We start from the raw sequence: 25517 nt of genomic DNA on the forward strand, positions 1-25517 counted from the left end.
CATAATTCTGTTGCTGTTTGTTGTTGTTGTGTGTTCTTGTGAAATCGCTAATAAAACGCTTAAACAAAACCATTTCCATGATGATGATGCTGTGGCATGGTGCGTTGTTGTTCGATGAAACTGATCTTTTAGCTGACCGCGCTTGCGAGTGCAGAGTACGTCGCGGGCTATAAGACGCGTTTCGAAAGAAATTTCAGCAAATAATAACAACAAAAAAGTAGCGTAAACAATATGTTTAAGAAACATCATTAATAAAAAGAGAAAATCAGAAAATTATTTCATTGTCTTGCCCTCTTTCTTGTAAACTTACAGCTAATTAATTGAACTATTCGTGCCTGCGGGTTCTGGCGATCGCGACACCAAAAGTTTCTCAGCTTAGCTCGCTAGCAATTGCTTGAAACTTCGCAGATTTTTACATTTTTGGCAGCGTAGACCCTAAGAAATTTTTATACTCAACGTGCTTTGCAAACAGAGTATATTAACTTCGGTAACTTAACGGCATAAACGAATCGAGATAAATATAGGCTTACATATATCAAAATGCTCAAGACGAAAAAAGGAATTGATTTAGCCATGTCCGTCCGTCCGTGTGTCCGTCCATCTGCCTGTGCACACGATAACTTGAGTCAATATTGAGATATCTTATCGAAATATGGTTTCCTTGGCACTCATCTCTCATCGCTATTGAAAATGAGCGAAATCGGTTGATAGCCATGCCCACTTTTTACATATAAAACCACAAAAAACCTGATTTTTAAGTAAATAATACACCTAGAATGTTGATTTGTGGACTGTTGTTGAGACTTGATAAAAATTTGCAAAATTTTTTAAATGGGCGTGGCACCGCCCACTAATGAAACAAATTTATTTTACAAATATTATTAAACATAAATCAAAAACCGTTAAACCTATCATAATAAAGTTCGGCAGAGAGATTGCCTTTACTATAAGAAATGCTTCGAAGAAAAATTAACGCAATCGGTTAAGGACCACGCCCACTTTTTCATAAAAGATTTTTACAGCGTATAAAATAAGCTATATCTTTGCAAAAAATAGCTTTATATCAATTATATTTCTTTTCTTAAGTGGAATTATAACAAGAAATAGGAAAAAAATTTAATTATTGAAAATGGGCTTGGCAACACTCCTCTTATGACTAAGCAATTTTCTATGTTTCGGGAGTCATAACTCGAAGAAAAATTAAGGGATCCTAATAAAATTGGAATACAAAGCAGGAAATATTTCTAATAAAAAATGGAGGGGTTGGTTAAAGACCACGCCCACTTTTATGTATAAAGGATGTTTAAAAGGGTCGTAGACTAGAATAATAAGCTATATCTTAGCGAAAAAAAGTTTTGTATCAATGATATTTCACTTACCAAAATTTTATTGTAAGAGGAAATTGGATTTTTTGTGTGTTTGTTTTTAATCGGTTAAAGACTACGCCCACTTTTATTTAATTAAGAGATTTTGGAAATTTTCGTAGATGAATTTAGTATGCAAAATCTATTCGAAACATCTTATATATTATTTCTAATTGCTGTTTTTATGTGCAGGCCCCTTTTTCGCTCTTATTTGAAATCCAAATCTATAAATAAAGTTTTGGTTGTAAAGATGGGGATTCGTGCTATTAGCGAGCTTTGGGCATTATTGGGCGTAGTGCTTTTGTTTAGCTGTATTTTATTAAAATAATTTGTTAAAAATAAACGATTGTGAGCACACAAAGACATCTATTTGTACTATGGTACTATTGTGAATATTTGATTAGAACTAACACTGCATTACCGGCAGTTGCTAACATTCGCCAGATGGCAGCGCAAGCGCATGTAAGTTTTTATTGATAGATGATTGATTGATAGAACAGCTGATTTCTGTTGATATTTCATATGAGACTTTTATATATGTTGCACAAGATGCGACCGGGTCCGGCTAGTTGTTTTATATCAGTGATATTTTACTTTCAAAATGATTCAAAATGTGCCTCAGTAGGATTAGAAAAGTAATTTATCTGAAACGAAATGTACAACTAAAGCTCACGCTGAGTATATAATGTTCGGTTACACCCGAACTTAGCCTTCCTTACTTGTTTTTTTTTTTTTTTTGACTTTCTTTCGCTGCCTCTCAATTTCTTTACTTTGGCGCTCCATTGCATACCCAAGTGGGGCTCGACACTTCCGAAAAGCGTTTATGTGCGCATAGTAAAAAAAAGCTTTTAAGTGAAAGTTTCTCTTTGTTGTGGTTGTCGATATTTAAGTTCTTTGATAGCATCAACACAAAGGAAACTTAAAATTTCTTTACATAGCCCTGGCAACAATGAGCGTTCGTTTTGCTAATGAAGTGCCGATTAATCGCATATGTTAATATCGTGAATTTCTCAATAAAAACTTTATAACAATGTTTATGCAAATTAATTAGTTAAATTTATCTTTAATAGTATTTATTTACGAATTTCCATTTGTAGTTATGCATGCCATTTTGTATCGCTGTCGACCAACATACCCGCCCTACTCCACTACCGTTCTCAGATCTCTTAATTTGAGTTGCCTCCTAATCGTGCACGTATTTTGTGGTTTTGTTTTGTTTTTTTTTTTTTGTTTATTCTCACTTACAATTCTCCATAATAAATAAGCATATTCAAGGTCAAATTTGCTGTTGTTGTTTTTTACAACAACTACAGCAATTAAGTAGACAAAAAAGGCACAATATAAAACTGAAAACAATACAAATATATAATTTACTTCCTCAAATTGAACGTCATCGCGCCCAGCTACTTTGCTTTACCCTCACTTTTAGTGACGTGTGAACTTAAGAGGGTGAGTGCTCTTGTTTATGAAAACGGAGATATATATATCAACTCCTGTTGACTAAGACATATTTGAGAAGTTGGTCAGCTAAAGGAGTTGTAGCCCAATGAAGTGAAAAAGCACTCAGAAACTGAACATTGAGTTTCATTGGGTTATGAACCTTGAGCCAGCACATTTCTATAGATGCACCATGAAATTTCCATTCCAGAGAAATATTGTTTCTAGGGTATTGTCCCCTCTGCTGTGCACGCTAGTTATCAACCAACTTCTCAGGCCGTTTGACGAGGAACCGATCAAAATTATAGAGTACGCAGATGACCTTGCAGTTGCCATAAGAGGAAAGTGCCTTTCAACAATCACATGATCCTTTCGGAACTATTTCTGGTTGTATGATTTGAAGATTAGTACCGGTTCGTACAACTTCTGCAGTGGTGTCGGTCCAATAGACTCCTTGTCCTACTTTCACTGTAGTCTAGCTCTTAAAATTGCACAGCCCGTGCTGCTCTTCCAATAATGCTAAGCTTTGTTCACGTAAAAATATCGAATTTCCCTCTTAGCTACTCCCGGTACTATAACCACTTCGACGCTGGTTATTCCCACACTTTCTTTCGTTGCGCCCCTACGTGCTCACTTCATCCGCGATCTCATTTACTTTCGATTCGCCTATGCCGCGGAACCAAGATAATGGATATTTCCAGCGTTACGGCTGAGCAGAGCTCACAGAGCATAACGGTACCCCGTAACGGCATAAACTAATCGAAATAGATATAGACTTCTATATATCAAAATGATCTGGGCGAAAAAAGAAATTAATTTAGCCATGTCCGTCCGTCCGTCCGTCTATTCGTAAACATGATAACTTCAGTAAATTTTGAGGTATCTCAATGAAATTTGATATGTACGTTCCTGGGCACTCATATCAGATCGCTATTTAAAATTAACGAAATCGGACTATAACCAGGCCCACTTTTTCGGTATCGAAAATTTAGAAAAACCGTAAAAGTGCGATAATTAATTACCAAAGAAGGATAAAGCGATGAAACTTGGTAGGTGGGTTGACCTTATGACGCAGAATGGAAAATTAGTAAAATTTTGGACAATGGGCGTGGCACCGTCCACTTTTAAAAGAAGGTAATTAAAAAGTTTTGCAAGCTGTAGTTTTGCAGTCGTTGAAGACATCATGATGAAATTTAGCAGGAACGTTACTCCTATTACTAAATAAAAATTAGCTAAATCGGATGACGAACCACTTTTTAAAAAAAATTTTTTTAAGTCAAATTTTAACAAAAAATTTAATATCTTTACAGTATATAAATAAACTATGTCAACATTCGACTGCAGTAATGATATGGTGCAACAAAATACAAAAATAAAAGAAATTTTCAAAATTGGCGTGGCTCCGCCCTTTTTCATTTAATTTGTCTAGAATACTTTCAATGCCATAAGTCCAACAAAAATTTACCAATCCTTGTGAAATTTGGTAAGGGTATAGCTTCTATGACGATAACTGTTTTCTGAAAATGGGCGAAATCGGTTGAAGCCACGCCCAGTTTTTATACACAGTCGATCCTATATCCTTCCGCTCGGCCGTTAACACGATAACTTGAGCAAAAATCTATATATCTTTACTAAACTTAGTTCATGTACTTATCTGAACTCACTTTATATTGGTATTAAAAATGGACGAAATCCGACTATGACCACGCCCACTTTTTCGATATCGAAAATTACCAAAAATTAAAAAAATTCCATAATTCTATACCAAATACGAAAAAAGGGATGAAACATGGTGATTGGATTGGTTTTTTGACGCAAAATATAACTTTAAAGCTTTGTAAAATGGGTGTGACACCTACCATATTAGGTGGAAGAAAATGAAAAAGTTCTGCAGGGCGAAATCAAAAGCCCTTGGAATCATGGCAGGAATACTGTTCGTGGTATTATATATATAAATAAATTAGCGGTATCCAACAGATGATGTTCTGGGTCACCCTGGTCCACATTTTGGTCGATATCTGGAATTGCCTTCACATATACAACAGCTCTGTGAAGTTGGCACCTACTTGGTCGAATAATTAAAAAAACCATATCTCATTCGTTTGTCCATGTTTGTCCAGGAAAAATTTTCGTTTGTCCACCTTTTGTTAAAAAGTTATTTCAAAAAAAAAATCGTGTGTGAAGTTGGCACCTCCATTTGCGAGTATTTAAAAAAACTAAATGCCATTCGTTTGTCCATCGTTTGTCCACGTTTGTCCAGGAAAAATTTTCGTTTGTCTACCTTTTGTTAAAAAGTTATTTCAAAAAAAAAAAAAAAATCCCGTGTGAAGTTGGCACCTCCATTTACGATTAATTAAAAAAACCAAATGCCATTCGTTTGTCCATCGTTTGTCCACGATTGTCCAGGAAAAATTTTCGTTTGTCCACCTTTTGTTAAAAAGTTATTTCAAAAAAACAAAAATCGTGTCGTTTTCCTGGACAAACGATGGACAAACGAATGGCATTTGGTTTTTTTAATTACTCGTAAATGGAGGTACCAACTTCACACACGATTTTTGTTTTTTTGAAATAACTTTTTAACAAAAGGTGGACAAACGAAAATTTTTCCTGGACAATCGTGGACAAACGATGGACAAACGAATGGCATTTGGTTTTTTTTAATTAATCGTAAATGGAGGTGCCAACTTCACACACGATTTTTGTTTTTTGAAATAACTTTTTAACAAAAGGTGGACAAACGAAAATGTTTCCAGGACAAACATGGACAAACGATGGGCAAACGACGGACATACGATTTAGCACAATAAAGCGAAACAAATTTTTTTTTTTTGGGTTTTTTCGAACAAAAATGTTTTTGTTATAACTTTTTAACAAAAGGTGGACAAACGAAAATTTTTCCTGGACAATCGTGGACAAACGATGGACAAACGAATGGCATTTGGTTTTTTTAATAACTTGTAAATGGAGGTGCCAACTTCACACACGATTTTTTTTTTTTTTTTTAAATAACTTTTTACCAAAAGGTGGACAAACGAAAATTTTTCCTGGACAAACATGGACAAACGGTGGACAAACGAATGAGATATGGTTTTTATAATTATTCGACCAAGTAGGTGCCAACTTCACAGAGCTATATACAACTACCACCACTCCCTTTTAAAAGCCTGAATAATACCTTTAATTTGATACCCACATCGTACAAACACATTCTAGAGTCACCCCTCGTCCACCTTTATGGCGATTTCTCGAAAAGGCATCCACCTATAGAACAATGGCCCACTCCCTTTTAAAATACTCTTTATTACCTTTAATTTGATACCCACATAGTACAAACACATTCTAGATTCACCCCTGGTCCACCTTTATGGCGATTTCTAGAAAAGGCGTCCACCTATAGAACAATGGCCCACTCCCTTTTAAAATACTCTTTATTACCTTCCATTTGATACCAATGTCATACAAACACATTCCAGGGTTACCCTAGGTTCGTTTTCCTACATGGTGATTTTCCTTTATTTTGTCTCCAAAGCTCTCAGCTGAGTATGTAATGTTCGGTTACACCCGAACTTAGCCTTCCTTACTTGTTTTGATTAGTTTCCATGTTAACACGCCGGTTCATCACTGAAGTTCATATTTGCGGTGTTAAATGAAATGAAATGCGATTTTGTGTGGCCGTTGTGACAAGGTAAGGAGACTGACTGTATATTTATGAGTGTTAATGTGCCTATTTCGGAACTTGTGTATCAGGTAATGAGAAGAAGGGGGAAAACATTTGCATACAAGCTCGATCGAACCTTACATACATTCATACATTCATACCAACAAATACAAATAAAATGTGTTTACCTGATCACTCAGCACTCAACTAACCCAGCAAACTGACTGCTAGATTTACTAATGAGCTGTTTAATTACAATTCAACTATACAATCTTTCAAATGCATGGCGTTTGAGAATAAACTATGTATGTATGTGTGAGTGAGTGCACTTATTTGTATAGCCATAAGATGTTCTACATAGTAAATCCATAGAGCAGTGGTGCAGGCTGAAGCATTCTAGCGCTACAAGGCTGCTGAACTTCGGTGACTTTTTAACAATGTCATGCAGTCTTATCAGATCGGGCTCGATGATAACAGCTTATTTAACGGCGACACCAGCTTCCAGTTATTTAATAAAGAGTTGTACATTGAACCGAATGATGCGTACATTATTTTATTACTAAATCAAACTAAGCAAGCATCGAATGTCATGTTTGTGAAAGCTGTGGGGCTTCAAGGGAGGATCTTTCGTCATTAGTTTATATTGTTATAGCAGGTCTTCCCAGTTTTTTCCTTTTATCGGTGCCATAATTATATCTGGGACAATCTTGATAGCCCTATCTAATAAGCGCGTTCCAGTTTTGCTGGATGGCCATGCTGCCTTCTCTGTTTTCTGAGCATGGACATTTCGAGGAAATTTCAGTTCGCTCCAACGGCTTTTAAAAAAATCGAATTCCTCCATATGTCAGTTCCATAGAACCTGTTCACATCTGCTACAATCTATAAATCTCCTTTTTTGTAAGCTGTGTATCATAATGAGACAAAAACTGATAAATCATTGATGGAGAATATACTTTGCTTTTAAAACCTTTCCTTTTAAAGAGGGACGCCTTAAAGGCATGAGAAACATTGACAAATATGAGATAAGGGCTACGGGGACAGAGTCATCAAAGGTGATTGCGTTACTGCACCAAAGTCCGACGGTGACGCATACCAACCAGCTCTCTCTGCAGAAGCTGTCAGAATAAGGCGCAAGAGGAGTCGATTCATCACTTTCTCTGTCAACGTTCATAACTGCTTTTCGACAGCTGGCAAAGTTTGGCAAGGTGGAACTTTCAATCTTACTTAAATTCATCACAGGAAGCAAGTGGTTTGTTGAAGACCACTAGGAAGTAATTTGGTTGCACGAATGTGCCACCACACGGCACTCACCAAAAACGCTCAGAATAAACAAAAATGTGTCCGTTTGGAATTGCTAACACCTTTTCTAGGACCGAAGTAAAGGTTATGATTCTAGCCGAGCTCGGTTTTATAATATAACAGCAAACCTGGCAGATGTTGTTCTGCCCTAAAACTGTTTCATCTGCATGACTTTAAAGAGGTTTTTCTATCTTACTCCTCCCCCCCTTTCCCCCTCTCCGCTTCCACTACTTTCTAGTATCTCTCTCTCTCTCTCCTGCCCCTATTTTATGTCCATTTTATTGTCCTATTCGGCTCGTTCTCCCTATCTGCCTCTCTCTGTCTATGTGTTCAGCTCTTCCTCTAGAATCTTCCCCCTCTCCCTTCCCTGCTCACTCTATCTTCGTCTAACTCTATATCTTCCTCTGTCTTTAAATTTTCTTCGTTTTACATTTCTCTTGCTTCCTATATCCAAATTTCTGGAAATCCACTTCCTATGAAAGCGTGCAAGATATTAACATAGGCGAATTATCCCTAGCGCACAAAATACGTGTGTATGCTCTTGCATAACGCATATTTAAGCGTTTGGTTTAGAGCGAACAAACACGCAAACAGCGAATAAGTCTCAAACTCATTAAATTTACGAATGTAATGGGTGAGTAGACGATTAAATAATTTTTAAGTGATTTCGGTTATATAAGAAAGTAATCATAAATGAATCTAACGATTTATATCTGATATCTAGAATCCAATACCAATTGTTTTCAGTATTGTATTGTACTACTTCTACTTCTAGCAGTATTTAAACATAAGTTGGCCGCCAACGTGGTGCACCACTGTTAGAGTGACGCGTTCTCATAACGATTGCGGCGTTAAGCGATTTCCACGAGCATTTCAAATCAGTCATAATTAGTTGAGTTGGGATTCAGTTCGTACTATTTTGCTAATTTCAATCTTTTTAAATCTTTCACGAATCACCGGTGTACGTCTAAGTATTACATAACTACAAGTACAGTTATGCAATGATATTTGATTTAAGATAAAGACTAAAAATAGATATAAATTCTTTCCGGAATCAGTTCTTTGCAAGTTGTTTGTTTTATAACTCAGACATTTTAATATGATCTATGGTTTGACGGCATTCCTAAATAGCATAACGTTTTTTAGCTGCCAGCATAAGTTGAACTGGCCGGTCCGTGGGAAGCGTAGTTTCTAATAGCCGCCAGTGTTTGTGTTTTCAAAACTGCTGAATGGCTAGCTCTTCTAAAACTGAGGCTATTGTGAGGTCATACTATGCCCACTTTAAGGTTTGTTCTCTTTAAACTTTTTCAAGCGTCGTAGCAGTTTAGCTTTTATAGCTACTTAAGTGATAGTTTTCGAAGCTTTTTAAGGCTATAATTTATTAATTATATTTATTATATTATATTATTTATTTTTGAGATAAGAGCTTTGTAGAGCTTAAGAAATGTCAGCTATGAAAAACTTTGAGTTTTCATAGAGGGAGAGAGGTCTTTAAACGATTTAAGCTATTGGAATTCCAAAATTGAAGCCATGCGGCTTTCATAGTTCTCAGTTTACAGATGTATGAAGCTTAAACAGGTTTTTGTAATCTGAAACGGTTTTTAAAACTTTAAACTTGCTGCAGCACCTATTGTATTTGTAATACCTGAATGTTCCGAAAACAAATCTTGTTCAAAACTCAAAAGTTACTACGCTGTTTATCAAAACTACGTTATTTTCCAATCTTTAAAATGTTATGAGCTTTTATTTTTGCAGATATTAGTATTTTTATTTTAAATGCTTTAGTATCTCAGAATTTCGTAGTAACTCTTAAGTCGCCTAAGCTAAGTTCATTATAACTTTGAGTTTTATAAATCCTTGGTATTTTAGCTTCTTCTTTCTTTAAGTTTCAAAGCTTCAAGTTAAGCTTTAAGCTTTTTAGGGATAATGATTAAAGCTTCAAACTTTCTGCCAATGTAAAGTTATATCCTTGAGCTTTATAAAGCTTTGAGCTTTTTTAGGCTTTAAGCTTTTTGACGTTTATAGTCTAGAAAGGAGATGATCAAACCATTACACGCGTATAAAAGCTCTACTGAACTTTCTCACTACAACTTCACACAGACATTACAAAAACTTGTTTACACGAAAAAAAATTCGTCTTCTCGAATAATATTTAATTCGAAGTGCAGCGTCTGACACAAAACAAAGCACTGCTACAACAACAACAACAACAAAACATAGAAATTTGCTTATAACATAAACCAATGTAGCTACCAGAGCTTATCATTTGCTAGAGTTTGGACGCCATTTAGTTCGCATGGCCCGGCTTTTATATTTGACTACTCTTCCTCCCATACAGCACTTTTGCCACGTGCCTTTGTTTATTTAATATTTCATACTAAATCCAATTTGTAATGTGTACGAGGATCATCCTCGGGTTACTTTGTCTACATGTCGGCATCATCTGTTTGTGTTTTTTGGCCTGTCAATTGAATTTAACATCATCGGTGTGCATTTGCGAAACTCCATTTACGGTGAAATTAATTTGGCAAATTTGTTTCCTTCCACAAGTAAACAAAAAAATGTATTTGCAAGCAAATGGACAGACGCGCCGCGCCATTGGGTATGAGGGTTTTTTGTATCTTTTTTTTTATACAGACGATGGCATTATAATTGGGCGGCATTTGTCATGTTGCAAGTAAAACAGAGAGCAAAACAAAAGCAGCTTAATGCAACATAAGTAACTGCAACTGCAACAACAAAATCATAGCTGCAACCAGCAAACATTTGTCGAAAAGTAATTGATGGCGTCCTGAAAATGTGCGACATGCATCAAGCCGTTACTTGCATACCTCCAGCGACAAGCTGACGGACGAACGCACGGAAGGCAGGGCAGAGCGAGCTAATCGACTGCGCTAAACATTAAGAGCTTTTCACGTATTTGACTGGTTTTTCGCATTGTTTAATTTCATTTTAGTTCGACTTTGACATTCCATATGGGCCACTAATAAGCCGTTGGCATCGCGTTGTTGCCATATTTACTCCGCCAAGCGTGCGGGAAGTTGGTTTCAATGTTGTTGCTTGAAATGCAATTTTGCAGTAAAATTTTTTCGTAACATTTAATTTTTTTATTTTTTTTTATTTTCTGTTATTGTTGTTGTTGTTACGCTATATGACGCCATCATTGACACGAAATGATTAACCGTTTGATTATATATGGTGGCGGTGCAATCATTTGTCAGTTGTGAAGCGCAAAGATGCGGAAGGCAAACATATGCCCATCCATGGTGAAATTTATGTAGGTAGACTAGCAACAACAACAAAACGAAATCATATGAAACAAGCAAGCAAGTCTAAGTTCGGGCGAAACCCAACATTATGTACCCAGCGTATGCTCTTATACATATATTAAGGATGTATTTGAAGCTGAGAGAAGCAACCCGTTACACGCGTGTGAGAGTTTTCTTGAACATACGTCCCCACACAGACATTTCAGCGGCTCGTTTACACCAGAGAATGTACACAAATATGTCAAACTATATATCAAATCTCATCACTTTATCGATCTTTGGTAAGAAACGATCAGATTTTTAAAATTTTTCGATATCGAAAAAGTGGGCGTGGTCGAATTATTTCCATCTTTCTAAATTTTAATATCGATTTTATCTTAAAGTGTTCGTGGTCGCCAACCAATTTTGATGAATTTCATATCAAAACCGATAATTCGTTGAACCCGACCTCCTCAGATTTTCATGAACTTTTGTATAGAGGTGCACTTTACCTATAAAGCACAACCTCATTTTTAGAAATTCCATTTTTATACACAGCGTGCTTTGCACACAGAGTATATTAACTTTGATTAGATAACGGTTGGTTGTACAGGTATAAAGGAATCGAGATAGATATAGGCTTCCATATATCAAAATTATCAGTATCGAAAAAAAATTTGATTGGGCCATGTCCGATCGTCCGTCCGTCCGTCTGTCCGTTAACACGATAACTTTAGTAAATATTGAGATATCTTCACCAAATTTGATACACGAGCTTATCTAGACCCAGAATAGATTGTAAATGAGCGAAATCGGATGATAACCACACCCACTTTTCATATATATAACATTTTGGAAAACACAAAAAACCTGATTATTTAGTAAATAATACACCTAGAATGTTGAAATTTGACGTGTGGACTGACATTGAGACTCTTGATAAAAATTTGAAAAAAAAAAATTTAAAATGGTCGTGGCACCGCCCACTTGTGATAAAATCAATTTTACAAATATTATTAATCATAAATCAAAAATCGTTAAACCTATCGGAACAAAATTCGAGAGGTTGCCTTTACTATAGGGAATGATTTGAAGAAAAATTTACGAAATCGGTTAAGGACCACGCCCACTTTTATATAAAAGATTTTTAAAAGCTTGTGGACGAATAAGATAAGCTATATCTTTGCAAAAAAGAGCTTTATATCAATGGTATTTCATTTCCCAAGTGGATTTATAACAATAAATAGGAAAACTAAGGAAGGGAGCCACAGCTCGAAGAAAAATTAACGGATCGTAATAAAATTGAGTACACAAATTTTCCCTATAGCAGGAAATATTTCTGGAAATAAAATAATTAAAAAAAATTTTTAAGTTAAACGGTTTTATTGAAAACAATACTTACATAAGTAATAATAATACTAAAAGCTAGAAAATAATTAGGTAGGTCCTAGGTACTAGTCATCACACTCCTCATCAATCTAGGGCGTTGATCAGGCAATTAAATAAAAGCGTTGGGCGCGTGATACTCACAAAATTGTGCAATCTTCAGCGAACTAATAAATTCTAGAAGGAGAAACGCCTAGAAATATGCCAACGAGGAAACCGAAGAGTATAAAAGCAGCACCAGCTGAGGCACGAGCAATCAGTTTAATTTAAGCAAGCTATTGGTTGTGAAGTACTTTAATAAAGGCCATTTTGCATTATTGAATATTAGAGTTATTTATTCAACAGTTTAGCGATACGAAAGTAAGCAGAAGGTTTCAAATAAGAGGAATTGTCCTAAATTCGTTACAATACACTATCCAACCCTTGCAGAAGAAGAAAGCAGGTTACCAAGGTAAACAGCAGTCATTCTGGCACCTGATTTAATCATGATCTGCATGAGGTTAACGCTGATATAAATATAGTGCAGTGGATAAGAGTCCAAGGAAAGAGGTTATGAGAATAATGAAAACGCTCCGGATAAGAGAGTATTCCTTTTGGCACCCGTCTTTAGAAGCAGAGGTTGGGCGAGACCTTCAATGAGGCTTGATGTCTTTTGGTGCGAGGTACGCAGTCAATGTCGTCCTCTAAAATCGCATTTAAATTCAATTAAAACGATTAATTGTAGGCAATGAGGTGGAAAAAACTTCAAAGAATAAAATTCGCATGTTATTTAAGCCTTTACTAAATTGGTCGTATACGATATTCGTTTTGATTTAACCAATTAACTGCAAGCGCGCACAATTAGCTGGAAACCAGAAAAAAAAACAAAGTTGGTGATACCCGTTCGATAGCTCAAAGCCAATTAATCGAGCGCAATGCAATCCAGCTAATCGACTAATGAATAAAAAGGCAATGAACGGTGTTCGCATGTTTGGCTGCATCAAAAACGTTGTTCATGATGAGTAAAACCAATAACCAAAAATAAAAAATTCTAATCAAAAAAAAACAAAAAACAATGTCCAAAACATTTAGATTTTTGAGAAACACAAGGTACGAACCGCTCAAATAAGAGGCTTAAAAGTCGGTGCAAATTGAATGGATATACCAGACACATACGAGGGGGAAGTGGTGACAAGTAAAGAAACAAGCCTACCCTGAAAGAAAAAAACTAGTAAAATCAACCGAAATACGGATCAATTCAACCGGAATTTCCGTTAATTTTTATCCATCGCAATAAGATGTTGAATCAACTGCGCACAAATCGTTGATTCGTAATTGATCGTTTCAGTAGTCAATTGAACAAAAAAAGTTGTTGCGATAAAAAAAATAAATGTAACCTCCGAAGAGATCAAAGGCCGAGCTTCTCTTCCAATTTGCGTCGTGCTCCTTTTTAATTTTTCCTAAAATTGGCGGGACGGGACATACTTGTTTTATGCCGACTCCGAACGGCATCTGCGAGGCAGATGAGTTTTTACTGAGAGCTTTTCATGGCAGAAATACACTCGGATTGCTTGCCAAACACTGCCGAGGGGCGACTCCGCTTAGAAAATTTTTCTTCTAATTGAAAAATCTTATTTCTAAAATTTTGATGTTGCTTTGCCCGGGGTGCGAACCCAGGGCACACGGTGTGGCAGGCGGAGCACGCTACCATCACACCACGGTGGCACTTACTAACCGAACTTCAATTGGGCGCACATCAAACATTGTACATTTTATTATTTTGTTTTATTAAACGTACTTTCACCAAATTTTATATTTTATAATTTACTTAATTTATAGTTTTGAACTTCGCTATGCAAATAGAAATCAAAATAGTAGTCACAAAACTGATTCTCAATTCTTTCAGTTGCAGCTCAGCTCATTCTCAATTTCTTCTCTCGCATGTAGTTGCCATACTTGATTGTGTCGAACAAAACTTTTATTATAGATGTTTGGCATAACATTTTAAATAGAGAACTTGTAAGTTATAGAAAAGTAAAGAATCAAATCGCAGGACGGTAATTCACCACTGGAGTTACTTTACATGTAATTCGGCAAGTTTAATTTTCGTAACACTTTATTTTGAAACGATTCCAAAACAACTTAAACTTTTATGTTGTCGGAAACATCAACATTAAAAAAGGGTGTTTTTATTATCTTATTAGATTCGTTCACGGGGATGAAAATTCGTAAAAACTTGAACAAAATGTTAATAACTTTGGAAAAATCCTGTTCGTTCAAACAAAACAAGAGGACGCAATTTTGCATTTCGTTTGGAGGAGAAGTTGCAAAATTGTACCCGATAAATAGGTGTCGCGGTATAATTTTTTGCAGTGTTATGCACAGTAAATTCAAAAAATGCTTTTTCGTTTTGTGTTGATAACTGAAAAACTTGTTTTTTTGTTGATTTCCCATTTTGTGTGTTTTTTTCGATTTGATGGTTTTCTTATTTTGGCGTTTTTTTTTTTTTTGAACAAGTAGCACCATCGTCATAAGTACAAAGTAGAGAGCGCAGTGAGCGTAAAATTCTCTTTGAAATTTGCTCATGTATTGACTCTTGATCGCTGTTGAAATTACCAGTGAGATCAGTTGTGTTAACAAAAAAATTAGTTTGATTGATTAGGAATCTGTCAATTTTACACAGCATTTTGTTAACTTTAGTGCGACAATTTCTGTTCTGTTGAAATGACTAAACTAATTTGTTCGCTTGACAAAGAACTCGGTCGAATTAACCATCATTCGATCAATTTCACCGAATCTCCGTTAAGTCAAGAACAACAGAACAGATTTGTTGATTTTACTAGCACAATTCGTTTCAGTGTAACAAGTCAACGATCAGAGTTTCGAAGTTACGCAGCAGCAACGCACTTGCTTCATTTTAGGATTTAAATCAGATTTCCAAATTGGTGTCAATTAACAAGCGCATAATAAATTGAAATGGGATGGGAGGAAACAAAAATATATGAATTAAGCACCAAAGAAGTATGCAGCTCAAGACTGTTCATCATTTGTATAGATATCACTCTTTCGGCCGGAAAACCACAGTTATGGCTGCTTAAGATGCTTGAGTTTAGATCAGCAGATAGATTGCTAGTTGAAGGCTATGGTCTGCCGGAAGTGGGGGCAAGAGGGGCATAGGTAGGTAGAGTGCCCTAACGCGATACATTGGCGGAGCTGCGCGTTCAATGTAAAGCTCGTCGAGCAGCTAATGATGTCTTGCCAACCATTAGTATGGGTTTATTAATTGAACTTAATTGTCAGGGAGCGTATTCCGTCATATGTGTACTTGGGGTGCGTATGGCTGAGGAGGGTTGCGATATTCGCTGCTACAGGAACCCTACACCATATACACTGGGGTGAGATGTCTTCCTGGAGGGTTCAGGGCTTTATATGACCTTCGACAGATATGAGGAAGTTGTATCTCGGTTTGTTCACACGGTCAATGAGTTTATTTTGAGAACTAGAAAAGTTTACTGCTAATTTTAAGTTTTTTTATAGTATTTTTAAAACCAAAAATTAGTTTTAAGAAATTTCTCAGATATCTTGCTTTTAATTTTAGTCCAAACGCTTGAAAAATATAATTTTCGATAAACGAAACAAAAAAGTTTTACCTGTACCGCGTTTTTAAACTTTTTTGGCCGATATTATAAATTATGAGTGGATAAACACTATTTTTAACATTATGCGGTATTTTGGGGATTTCTGATAATTATGCACCTTCCGCTAACGTTCCAATCGCCGAACTGTCGAATAAATAACTCTAATATTCAAAAATTGCAAAATGGTATTTATTTAGACTACTTTAGGAGTAGTACTTCATAATTATACTTCACCTGATCACTTCACTTCACAACTAATAGCGTGTTTAAGTTCAAACTGATAACTGATTCCTCAGCTTGCGCTGCTTTTATATTGTCGGTTTTCTCGTTCACCCATTTCTTCTAAGGTCTAGTTATTTCGCGAACAGTTGTATCTCATGCTTGGTTACCAGCTATGTACATGTATATTTGTAGTTTATGCTTTTTTACTAGCCATATGCGTGTGTATGTGTGAGTATCAACTTCTGATATTAGCTGACGACTACATATGCGTATGTGAGATATCTCTTCACTTCGGGCTACTGGTTATGTGTGTGGAATCTTCTTCGTTGCCTTGTACATAAGTGTCGCTGCTTGCTGTTTTCGTTGTTGTGATTATTTACTAACAGCATAGTGATGTCAACATTCGCCACAATATATTTGGGTTTAAATTTAAGTTTAGGCTTTTGAAATATGGAAATTGTCTGTACTAAAATTTAAACCAAAATGTTTCAATTCAAAAATAGTCATATGAGCTCGTTTCGTTTTAAATTTTGCAAGGTCTGCATAACCAAGAAGAGTTTAGTCATATATGTAGACCAAAAAGTTTAAGATTTAAACCAAAATTTTCGACCGTGCTCATCCTCGCTGGTTTATCAACAACACAGTTCCCAGGTACAGCACTGTGAACAGGTACCAGCATCAGCATTGTGGTGCACTGAGGGGCTAGTTCTTTCTTTAGCTTTGATCGCTGCGTGACAGGCAAAGTAAATTGTAAAGGACGGGAGATGAATTATATATAAATAGCTGCAGTAAGCTTCCATGACCAATCTCTTGTTGAACGAGAGCCCTTTGTTGGTAAATACTACCTAAGCGCTTGAAGTCCACTACGAAAGCCAAAATACACTTGTAACGTAATATTTCGGTAAATAAAATAAACAAAAAACTTAAGTTCTTAATGCGCCACCAAATTGCTACTGAAGCCCACGGTAAGCCCATTCAATACAATTTGGAACAAAGTTAAATATTTTGTTGATTTTTCGTGTGTTTACTCGTATTGAAATCAATTGGGTCATGCGACGATCCATCACATCAACCGATAATCAAGCCTGAGTTCAATGTAATTTGAGCACATACTACTTACACAAAACCACCAACAACACAAATGGATAGTCGATGAAAAGAAGAAGCGCTAAATGTAATGGGAAGCCAAAATCAATTCTGTTTTCGGAATTCGTGCCAAAATCTAAATATTTAATGACAATTAGCAAATAGAAATGATAACGTCAGCCGCTGAAAGAGAGCTGCTACTGTCATTTGTCACTCCTACTGCCCATAACAATTTGCAAATTAATAATATTGAAAAAAAAAAAAAAATATTGCTAGCTGCTCTTACGGTCTGATCTTTTGCTTTTATTTGTCAAAAATTTGACAGTTAAAAATTACATAAAAGTGGGTTATTGGAATAGATTAAAATGGTGATTTAATGAATGATGCTTCAACTTTTTGGGATTTATGTCTGTTAGTTGTTTTTTGTTTAAACTCATTTTTGATCTTCTCTCTCCATTTTCGTACACTGTAATCAAGTGGGCGTTTTTGTGTTTTTAATTTTTAATTTAAATCATGGCTTTTTTTAACTCGCTTATTTTGGTAAACAGGCAATTGATCTGTTGTCAGCGAAATTGTGTTGACTTTGCGAGGTTGATAGTAACTCGAAAAGGGCGTTGAGCTTGCACTAAACTCTTGCATCTACATATTACTATTCTTTCCATTGTCATTGGTCTGCTCTCTTTCCGCCTCTTAACTTCTACCTCTATCTCTACTTTCACCTCCACCTCTAAGCTTATCTTTAACACTACCGCTACCTCTATCTTTACCTCTACCTTCACCTCTGCGTCCACATCCACCAAGACCTCTATCTATCTACTCCTACCACTACCTCTACCTGTAACTATACCTCTACCTTTACCTCTACGTTTATACGTTTTTAACGGGACGGAGGCGATTGTGACATTAGCCAGAAAGCCGTTTTGATGGGGGTCACGTCATGTACTACGATTTTCGGATACCACAGCCGCCATCCCGTAGAAAATATATATATAACGTTAGTTCTATTAAACCTTAATAAAGACCTTACTGTGCTCAGTCTTAATATGTTCCCAAATACAAGCTTTCTTAATGTTTCAAGAGTTAAGAGGGGGGGGGGGGGGGGGGGGGGGGGGGTGTTCACAGGGTGCATGAGGCATTTTAAGCAAAACCCTCCTCGTCACAGTTATATTCCGAGCTGGCATGAAGGTCCTGCGCTTTTTCCCCGATTATTCCCACCTTTCTTGTTATTTTAGATCCATGGCACACTGGTTCTGCATATAATATTATCGAGCTTGTTGGACAATAGCTGCCGGCCAGCTTCGCCTGGTCCGCCGATGTTGAGCATTATTCGCATTAGGGCTCCACTAACATTACAAACTTTCTCTCCCACAGCGCTGAAGCGCTCCTTAAATGTTAGTTTTGAGTCAGTGTTTACTCCTAAATATTTCAAGTAAAATAAAAATAAATAAATAAATGTAAGGCGCGATAACCTCCGAAGAGATCTAAGGCCGAGCTTCTCTTCCAATTTGCGTCGTGCTCCTCTTGATTTTTCCCTACAAATTGGCCGGACGGGACCTACATGTTTTATGCCGACTCCGAACGGCATCTGCAAGGCAGATGAGTTTTCACTGAGAGCTTTTCATGGCAGAAATACAATCGGAGCGCTTGCCAGACACTGCCGAGGGGCGACCCCGCTTAGAAAAATTTTCTTCTAATTGAAAAATCTTATTTCTAAAATTTTGATGTTGCTTTGCCCGGGAGTTGAACCCAGAGCATACGGAGTGATAGGCGGAGCACGCTACCATCACACCACGGTGGCCGCCAAGTAAAGCTTTGGATTTATTTGATATTCTCCTCTGGCTAGGTCTAACTTATCTACTGTCTGGTTTGAGCTCACAAAAACAAAAACCACTTCTGTGTTGTTGCTAGCCATGTCAACCCCATATTCGTCGGCCTTTCTTTTGCTTGGAGCACATCAGGCTTTTTGGTCACTGCATAGCCGACAATTTGCGTCCCTCCGGGAAGTTCTCTTTCTCTGCCATCTTCGGGTGCGAGGAGATCGCAACCGGGCATCAATTCTGTGGTCACACGCAATAATCGCCTATGTCCTATCGTTTTACATGGAACTTGGGCGATTATTGCTGCTGACGACTGAATTGATGAGTATGTCTAGGGAGTCCTCCGCTGAGTCCGTTCATGACACATCCTCGTTTTTTAGGAAGTTATGGTGTTCCTTCCCTGAGACGATTGGCTGTTCTCTATTTAAGAGCAGGACTTCCAAAGGCTCAGGAGCATTTGCAGTTATAACAACGTCTTGCCGTTTCAGCATGGGATCCTCCGCAAGTTACAGCTATATTTATTCAGTTTTGCATTTTCTGGTTAGTTTAAATTTTTCCATCCTATTTTATTTTATTCCCCACGCGCTCTAAAAAATTTCCATCCAAACAAACATTTAATTCAAAATTGTCATGTGACACTTAGCAACATTCTATATTTACAAAGCGTAATAAAAGTAATGAGTGGAGAAAAAAATAGAAAAAAATAAGTGAAAGAACTAAATTGCGCATGCAAACGCCCACTAAAGTTCTGCTCCACATTCGCCATCATCGTACACCCATACATATTTATTATGTGTATGCATGTATGTATTCATCTGTCAGACTACCTCCGGAATGACCTAATAACCAATTACCATGTCGTCATGCCATTTACCGTACGTCAAATCGAGCTCTTGGCTTCATACATAAAGACACAAACTCTGCTGCAACGGCAAAGCACAATGTGGAGATGAGTCTTTGCGCTGCAGTTCATCATTTTTGCTGTCATTCGTGTCACAGTTGCAAATGAGTGAGGCGCGCTCACTCAGAAAAAGACAGACTCGCCAGGCAGACAGAAAAATTGTCTAACATACAGCTAGTTACTTCAGCGCTGTCAGTTTAGTCAACCCGTCAGCAGTCAGCAGAGTTTAGAGTTTTGAGCCAAGTTTTGTTTACAACAAACCTCTTCTAACTTCACATCATCTACGCATGTACATGAGCCACCAAATAAGCTGCAAGCTTAATAGGTCATTCATTGTAAGAATCCAGATTGAAGCCAGCCTACGCTAATACTTTTTAACGAGCGAACCCGGCATTCATTCATCAGACGCTTGTATAACCAGGTAGTCAACGAAGCCAACAATATTCTCTCATCTATTGATTCATGCATTTAGTGACTCATTTTGGTGCTTCCATCAGCAAGCGTTCCTCTAGCTACACTACTCTCTCTGTCCATCCGCGAGCGCAGCAGCATTGAAGTATGTGCCAGTTTGTCATGCACGCCCAAAGAAAGCACCAAACTCTTGTAAGCGCTCATAAGTTTTATAAAAATACGACTAAAAGGCTGTCCAAAAGTAGTGAGTTGTTTTTGTAGCAAACGCACAAAGACTATAGCTGGAGACATTGGTGCTTTATCAGTAACCGTATCGGTAACCTTTTAACAGCTGATTCGACCAACCTTATGAGAATCAATGCAATCGATTATTGGTGCCGCTAAGGTCGTAACCGTATCGTAGCCAACCAATTGGGTTTTGGTTTACCGTCGTAACGATAAACAGCTGATTACGTTAGGGATACGGATACAGCGATACGACATACGGCACCAATGACTCCGGCTTATAGACTGGTTTTAGTTCCGTATGCCGTGACTATACGGTCTTTGCCGTCAGTCAGTCAGTCAGTTCATATGCTGCACACTCAGTCAGTCAGCTATGAGGCTTTGCTTTGCTCGTCTGACATCTAATTTATTATTCCATCTGTTTATTTGTTACCACAACTGTTTTTCGAGTTTAGATGTCATGCAGTTGTTAGAGTCCCACGCGCAACAAGAGCAGTGGACAAAGCTGTTTTGTTTACAGAATATCAATGTTTACGCACATTTTCCTTAATTAGTTTAATTAATATATCATAAATAAGACTGATGCAGCTTGTCTGTCCTCAGATGGGGTAAAAACAAAAAAGTGAGATACATTACTACCTGGCGAAAACACACAAACGGAGACCTTTCAACTGTTAGGGTGTGCCAGCTTGGAACATATTGTAACTAATTCTGGGGATTTATGATAATTATGCACCTTCTGCTAACGTTCGAATCGCTGAACTTTATATAATAAATAACTCGAATATTCAGTATTGCAAAATGGTCTATATTTAGACTGCTTTGGGAGTAGTACAATTATACTTACAGTTATTCCTCAGCTTCCACTGCTTTTATACTCTCTGTTGCCTCGTTCTCATATTTCTCCCAGGGTCGAGACTTTTCACGAACATGCAAAAGTTGTATCGCATACTTGGTTATTTAGGTATATGCGTGTTTATGTGTGAGTAACAGCTTCTGCTCTTAGCTGATGACTACATGTGTGTATGTGAGATATAGCTTCACTTCGAGCTGCTGGTTATGTGTGTGGAATATTCTTCGTTGCCTTGTACATAAGTGTGGCTGCTTGCTGTTTTTGTTGTTGTGATTATTTACTAACAGCATAGTGATGTCATAATCATTCGCCACAATATTTTAGAGGCTTACGTATCTAAAGATTGCTTAGAATAGAGTAGAATTACTTCGCGTACGGATGTCGGACTGCTCAGGTACTGACAACACAGTGCAGTTAATATCACATAATATGGGGTTTCTTTCACTCCCCTTCTATGGAGTCCAGCTTCTGTTAGGTCACATAGAAAGGGCCGAGTAAAAATAGTGTCCAGTCCGACACTTGAGCCATAAGCGTTTCAACTTTTGGGTTTTATGCATTTCACTACCGACGTAAAGCTTATATTCGCATCATCGACAGATCTATAAATCTTCCTCGACACCCATGTTACCGAGCCATATATGAAGGAAGGTTTAATGAGAGTCTTATATAAATGTTTGGCCTGCGAGAGAGGACTTAAGTATTGCATATATCCTGTTCAGTCCAAAGTACGAAATGTTGACAAGCATGATTCTCCGTTTGGTTTCTAAGTGGGCATTGCTTTCGCCGTTAATGCTGGTCTCCAAAGAGAAGAAGTCTTACACAGTCTGGAATTCATATTCTGTTTTGTCCCCTTATACAATTCAGAAAAGGTTGCTATAGCTTTTATTTCAAGGTTCGTTCCCTCCATCAGATCGTTGCGAAATGGTTGACCAAAAGCTAGCTAAACCTCTTCTACTTGGTGTTCGACATTTACAGATACTGAGCACCCTCCTCCACTGCTGAATATCCAGAAACCTGGCCATCCTAACAGACATCTGTTTGAAGAGGCCCGCCTGCCAGGCACTTAAGAGATCATCTCCGTAAGAACTACAAGGCCCTCCTGAACAAATTTTAAAAAGTCGTCGGACCAGGGATTACCCGAGACAAATACCCTAAACTCACAGTTCAGGAAAGCAGGAAGACGCGCGTCACTCTAGCTCAACTCAGAGAATCAACCTCGACATACCCAATGTATGTCGCTTGTATCTTTTTAATTGCTATGTGGAACTAACGCTCTAACACCCCTTTCTCTCTGGTCCACCTTGTTGAGACAGCTAGTTTTCCGCTAGACGATATAGATGACAATTTGTGAAGGAATACACTTAATGGATGGTGCGAAGCACGGCTACAACAACAACAACAATATCACATTCCATTTGATTCGCTGTTCATTTTCACAGCGCTCTTGCCACAGCTTTTTTCTTTCTTCCTTGGCTAACGTCTACATGCGCCTTTTTCGATGGGGTTCGTTGTAAGGCTGGCCCTGATATAGTGCGATTAGCAAAGGCTACTCCTAGCACTTCTGTACACTGTACAGATGTTAGGACCTTGCAAAGATGCTTCTTGCTTTCTATAGGCTCTCCAGCAAAATGCTGTTTAAATTCCTTCTGAGCCTCATGTTGAGTTCGCGTCCAGTATATTAGTTGAAAGTCTAACCCCACGTTGAAATAGTTAATTACCTTCTTTGAGGTTATATTTTCAGAGAAGGTTTCAAAGCCAACTTTTAGCGGTTTTATTTAATTTTATTATTTTTTTCTGCAGCCGGCTGGATTCCACGCGAGTCTAGCAACTATCTAACTTGTGCGTATCACGACCTGGATGAACTCTCTGCGCGCTTTTTTCTTGTTTCGGGCTGCAATGACGAAATTTGATCCGTGTACTGCTCCGGATGTGACTTTCATGCTACGCGGTTTAACTAAAGTTTGGTGTATAAGAACCCGATCACTAAGATAGTTTCTGATGACGCTCTGTAGTTAGCGCTGTTGAAACCGTTTTTTAGGTCTGAAGATGCAGGGAAGACAACTCGGTAAGATATGGTATAACCTGGCTGTGCTGATTCTACGCTAGTGAAAACATCTTGGCTTGCTTCCAAAATGCATTTTCTATGATCAAAGCTATGTTGCCTGGGTGATAGTACTCCACAACTCGGACTGCCCTTAAAAAGGTTTCCACTTTAATTACAATTTCCCAGAATCCGAGACCAAGCTGCTTCCTTGTTTCTTTTGTTATTTGTTTTTAATACCTCATTACTTATGAACTCGTTATTACATAGCCTTTCTTTAAAGTTGTCGCCTATGCTCTACCTCTGTCCGCATTCATACATTTGCAGTCGACAACAACTAAGTTGTAAACATAACTCCAACAACAACTCTATGACTTTCATGATGCACATTTTAAGTAAACTAAATGCTAGTGAAAATTTCCATTGAGTTGCAGTCATTGAGCTTTTTCATGAATGAAATGGGTCTCCGTATTGATGCACGACAACTTTGCACCAGCAAAACCAGTGATGACATACACCGCTACACCTGTGAATGACGAATCGTGTTATTACCATTTAAAGTTCAAACAACTTTTTAAATATGAATTGTTTTTTTAGTAAAAAGTTGCTCCAACCAAAAACAAACAACTTACAACCCACACCAAACAAATCCGCAAAAGTCGGCTGACGTTGATTTCAAATGGCGGGAAATGGTCAAACTGCTGCAGCCGCTACGCCAACACAATGTGGGGACGGCAACTGCAACCCGAGCGTCGTGATCCGTTTCATAACGTTGTCGTATGCATTTTGGTGTAGGCGCAGCAACAAATGCTACTGTCATTGTCGTTGGCGCGACTTTTGTTGAGACTACCGGCTGGTGGACGAAGCGCTGATTGCTGGCAGCCGGCAGTGTTCAGTGCCAGCATCGCGTGGATTTTTTTTATGTCCATTATTGCGGGCGAAAACTTGCTTACATTGTTTTTGTTTTTCTTCCGCTTTTTGGATTTGTTTATTTTTATTACATTTATTTATGTTTTCTTTATTTTCCTCATGATTTTTTTCGCACCGAAACGAAATAGTTTTATGTGTAATTGACTTTCATTTCTTTCTATCTGTGGCTTTGACATTCAGTTTGGTATTAATCTTGAGCAATTAACTCATTTTCTCCGGTCTTGGAGCTTTGACCTCAATGTTCCGCGGCCAGAATCTGCAATGCATTGTTGACCCACAAAAGCAATTCATTCAAACTGTATTGAGGTTCAAAGAGTAATCACAGCCAGTTCAAGCCAGACAAGAAAGTGCGAAGGTCTCAGCTTTCTAGTGTTATGAGGGAAGGCGAAGCCATCTCAGGGGTAAAATCGCCGTGGCTGGCATCTGTAGTCACTGCGGTTTATATGGAAACCATGAGAGAGTTTCCTGAGCCTCGGCCGTCCTTGAGGTAGGTGGGATGGTGTCATGGGTTCCGGTTGGGTGCGAACGTTCATGAATGAAATGCGAACGTTCAGCGCATGATCTCAGGAAGATAATCCGTTTGAGCGTGTATAGGAGTCAGCTCCCTGTGGCCAAAAGCCACATTCGCAGTCAGAGAGGATTCTGAAGTTTGATGCACTATTTCAACCTAACCTTGTGGTTCATAATTGGAGCGTTCTCAGTGTAGAGGAGTTCGTGGGTCCACTTCGTTAAGTGCTGATACCCACTGTCCACTCACTGAGTGCTGTTTGCTTCAGGTTAAGGAGGGTAAGTATTCCGTTGCTGGAGGATTAGTGGGGCGTCTGCGATGATGTGGAGAATATGTTTGGTTAGAGAGGTCGTCTGCGCTTCGAGGGCGATCTTAAGGCCACAATAGAGGTGGACGGTTGGCGCAAGGGTGCTCAAATGGCGGACGAGGCGATACATGTGTACACAGATGGTTCCAAAGTAGTGGAAGTAGGGTCTGCGGTATACTGTGCTGATCGGGAAATAAATAGATCCTC

The 25517-nt window shown here is 37.8% G+C and overlaps 1 protein-coding gene across 6 annotated transcripts in view; it reads right to left on the bottom strand.

Moving 5' to 3' along the window:
* The window catches only part of Graf (GTPase regulator associated with FAK), a 340642-nt gene that overhangs the window by 97354 nt on the left and 217771 nt on the right, over nucleotides 1-25517 (bottom strand). The window contains exon 1 of one of the 6 annotated variants that reach the window (XM_067781468.1): nucleotides 21519-22625. The exons of the other annotated variants lie outside the window; for them this stretch is intronic. The gene's annotated coding sequence lies outside the window, so the exon portion shown is untranslated. Of the gene's footprint in view, nucleotides 1-21518; nucleotides 22626-25517 lie in introns of those variants that run through there. 6 annotated transcript variants of the gene reach the window in all.

This window comes from Eurosta solidaginis, chromosome 4 (genome assembly GCF_040869045.1).
Source record: "Eurosta solidaginis isolate ZX-2024a chromosome 4, ASM4086904v1, whole genome shotgun sequence".
Taxonomy (NCBI): domain Eukaryota; kingdom Metazoa; phylum Arthropoda; class Insecta; order Diptera; family Tephritidae; genus Eurosta; species Eurosta solidaginis.